General features: G+C 42.3%; 1 long non-coding RNA gene across 1 annotated transcript; it reads right to left on the bottom strand.

Moving 5' to 3' along the window:
* LOC104747434 lies at positions 831 to 3636 on the bottom strand. The gene is made up of 2 exons (XR_002034483.1): positions 3248 to 3636; positions 831 to 2273 (listed from the first exon to the last, which is right to left on the bottom strand). It is a non-coding gene; the product is annotated as an uncharacterized LOC104747434 (long non-coding RNA).

Raw genomic sequence — 4404 nt, 5'->3', positions numbered from 1 at the left:
CAACGAGAGTTGGGTAGGGGAGTGATCAAGGTTGATTGTTTCCATCACGAGAGTGTTTTAACAAGATTTTAGAGATTCATTATTTAGGGAATATTTTCTTGAGGCATGTAGGACATTCATAGTGGTCAGGAACACTTAAGAGTCGATTATCCCATCCTTAGGAGCTTTTGCATCTTGATTGTTTGCGTCTTTTCATAACCGGACCCTATACCCGAACTGGTACTCGATCACCAGCTTCATGTACACCTTCGAGCTGTTCATACTCTTCTTATTTACCCGATCACTCCACCCGATCTTGTACCCGAATGCTTGCATCGGAGTGCTTAGGTCGTGTGGTTCTTGTTTATTTATTTTATTTTAATTATTTTAGGATTGTTAGATCAAACCCCAACTATTGCTTGGCTTGACTTGCTTGCTTCTGATCAAATCTTATCTGCTAGCATAACAACCATTTGGATTGATAACCCTTTGTACTACAACTGCATAGGGAATTGATACTCTGGGTAAAAATCATGTTATCACGAGGCGAGATCAGTCGGATCCGCGAGTGGTTGGGGTTTCTCATCAGTCTCGGTGGTGTTGGGCTTAGGCGGAGGAGCCATAATAACGTCGACAGGACCGGTGTAAATCTGATACCAAATGATGCGGAGCGAAAATGGTCAAGCGGGGAAGAGATGGAACGGTGGAGATGAAACGAGACGGAGCCGTAAAAAGGAATGTTACTCTGTTTTGTGATAGAAAAACAGAGCAAAGTCGCAGAAACAAGGGGCAAAGGAGAAGAAAGGATAGATATGAGAGTCCTCCTCTCAGGTCTTACGCAAGGCAAGATCTTGGTGGGCAATTTAAATTGCCTCTTTTTTTTTGGGTTTTTCTTATTCAAAATCAAAGGTGGAATACATAGGTGATCAATATCTCCATTTATATAGTTGTGTAAAGACTCATGAAACTTATCCTAGGAATAGAAGATAAAAACGAATGAAACAAAACTTATCATAACGAAAGAAGATAACGACAAATCAAAACCAAAACCGACTCTTGCTTGATGGGTACGCAACACCAGGAAAGGCCCGTCAAGGTGTTCTATTCCGCTACATCAATTCTCCACCTGAGTTTAAGAGAGATGTGCGGTGCGGCCGTCGCCGATGGCAGAGCACAGCATCGGCTACACTCACATGAAGACCAATACCCATGTCAATGCATCCTCTCGGGCATATGATATCAATCAAACACCCCAGGTCCGACCAGTTATCATGCCAGAATGAAACACTCAGTCCATTGCAAACTTCATATTTGATAAAAGCTGAAGCTATCCTCCGATACTTAAGAAGTTTTTTCCACGTCCAAGAACCAAGATTAGTATTCTCTATAACGGACCAAAAAGACCCCTTCTTCAACAAGTATACTCGTAGCCATTGCACCCACAAATAATTTGACGACAACAATCACCAAATAAGCTTTAAACAACTAACGTTGTTTGCCTCCTTTAAAGACCTAAGTCACAGACCTCCTTCCTCCTTAGGAAAGCAGACATCAGACCACTTCACCTTAGCTTTCTTAGTATTTAGGCTAGGACTAGAACAAAGAAATGCAGAACAGAGAGCATCTGTCTCTTTAATGCAAGCGATAGACAGACGAAAAGCGGACATCCAGAAGTTGGTGAGACTATGAATTACTGAAGAAATAAGTTGTAGACGGCCAGCAAAGGAGAGATTCCGTGCGTTCCAACTTCTGATACGGTCACGAATTCGATCAAGCAAAGGAGCATAGTCATTGGTTGTCATTTTCTTTGTTAATAGAGGGAGACCAAGATAGCGGACAGGTAAGCTACCAGATGTAAATGGGAAAGATTGTTGTATATTGGCCCAAAGGAGTTGACTCACCCCCGCTTTAACGCCTCCGAACCGTCCTATGGCCGGAGTAGCCAACAGACAGCCACGGAACACCACTATGGAAACTGCACCAAGGTGGTCCGATCGAGGGATAGAAGCCGTCGCTTCCCAACCAGTCTTCCCTAGCACAATTTCCCCATTCTGATACAACTTAGGCTTTTCAACCCTCGTGGCCTAGAACGTTGTGTTGGCCCAGACAATGCCAAATGTCAAATGAGACAACACACTTAAGAGAAAACACACGTTTAATTCAAATAAACTTCGAATACAAATCGTTTCTAAAACAAAATCAAGATTGGACCCATGATAGTTTTACGAAAGCAACAACTCTACACCGGCCTTCCTAAGTCCCGAACTCCCTTTAATGGTTCTCGCTAAGGTTTCCTGCAACACAAATTATGGAGTCATGAGTAATCTAATATTACTCAGTGAGGTCAGAAACCTAACAACAACGTTAGTCTTAAACCCATCCCCAATCACAATAAGCATAAACGATAACAAGCAAACACACAAGAATGCAAGTAAATCAGAGAACGCGTGCGGAAGCAATCACACAAACCAACAAGCAATCACAATATGCATACTTACTCGGAACTTGTCCGAGTAACTTAATAAATAGCTATGCATGCAAATTTCTAGACTCAATCTAGACCCCATTTCATCTCATCTCCTAGGGCCCTGATATGCTGCCTTCCTTCCTCCCTTATCACGCTTTTATATCTCAAATTGAACCCACAAAGGATACTAATAAGAGTCACCCCCAAATGCATCGTCATGCAGCATCCGGCCTAGGTACCGGATATGTCAGAATTTTGTAAGTGTCCACTTGGGAACAGGCTTACTTGACATTTTCACCGAAGGGAAGGTCAGACATATCCCTAATTTAGTATGCAAATGGCACTGGACATTAAGTCACGAGTACTGCATACAAAGGTTCATAACAATTAACATGCAATGAGACCTATGGTTAGACCTAACCCATAGAATCACATGCATGCACAACCACCTACACATGTACAAAATCATATTAGAACGGATCTCAATATCACGTTCATGATTTGGTACCACTCAATCCTGCATAAGATTCAAGTTATTCATATAATGATAAGCGAATCTAACATGCAAGACTCTAACATGCAAGAAAAACGCACACAGCCAACAGGCAGCTGCTCCATGATTGCCTAAGCATATCAAGATACGTAGGAAGCAATCCAATAACATGCAAGCAAGAAAACAACCACAAATTATCATGCATGCAAGCAAACCAGCAAATAAGCTAAGGAATTATGCATGAAAATATAGATTCAAGCAAAAACCCCCTTTTACTCATGTGTAATATCACATGCATCGAGACTCACAGATTTTGGCTAGAGATTATTTGCTTGCGGACATGCAACGCTTCCGGATACTGAACCTCGGCCATCTTGAACATGCAACACTTCTCCTTAGTACTACGTCTTGATCTGGTATCAGTTGGAAGAACTAGCCTTCCTTCTTCCTCTTCTCGCACCATAACCTCCCTTGCTTTGATTGAAACCAGATTTTTCTTTTCCTTGAACATAGTACTCAAGATGAGAAACAAGTTTGCGGATCTAACCTTGGCAACACTCGGCAAGGATCAATTCCCTCAGAAATTTGGACAGCATCTCGACAAGATTCTCGATCATTGGACATCATTTCAACTCTCTCCTTCAAATTTTTCTTGAAAGAAAACTCTCTCTCTCTCTTCTCCTTCGAACAGCCTCTGGGCGTCTCTCCTCTTTTCTCTTCTCCAAAAATGAAGTGGAGAGTGAGTTTATATAGAGAGTTTAGGGCGAGTTACCTTTGCCACATACCTAGGCGAGGTGTCATCTTGACATTAATCCAGCTAACACTTGGCGAGAATTAAATAATCCACCCAAAACTTATCATTTTTGTTTCCCCCTTCATGAATAAAATATTCTTCAGTGGAGTCCTTCCACTTAGTGCGATTTTCCTCATAAAATATTGTTTTAGTGGGTTCCTTCTCACTAACACCATCACTTGATTAAAATATTCCCACTAATGCAATGCTGCAATAAAATAATACACAGTGGTTCTGCTCCGCTAGTGTGCGGGTCAACGGTACGATCAACGGTATGGGTCACGGTACGGTCAACAGCACAGGGACGATACGAGTCAATGGTACAGGTCAACAGTATGGTCAATGGCACATACACGGTAAGGGTCAACGGCTGGATGGTCGGACGGTCGATGGTACCGCGTATGTTCGTCTCTCGGCCAGGTACGCTAGTCTCTCAGTACGTTGGCTCATAAATCCTGCGTTGGCCATCTGTTCGATTTGCCGACTACTTGATATTTCTTTGGACATCCTTCGGAAATTCCTCTTCATTTCAATTTTCCCCTCTTTCTGAGTTATTTCTGGCTCGCGTTCCGGCAGATTTTTATTTGGCCTTAAACTCCTTAACACGGGTCACTACACCTGCCATATACAGCGTAGACTTTTCAAGACTGATTGTTAATCCTGAGATTGCAG

The sequence above is a fragment of the Camelina sativa genome, chromosome 2 (genome assembly GCF_000633955.1).
Source record: "Camelina sativa cultivar DH55 chromosome 2, Cs, whole genome shotgun sequence".
NCBI classification, from domain to species: Eukaryota; Viridiplantae; Streptophyta; class Magnoliopsida; order Brassicales; family Brassicaceae; genus Camelina; species Camelina sativa.
Note: the sequence above shows the minus strand (reverse complement) of the source record. Positions and strands in the feature narration are given on the sequence as shown.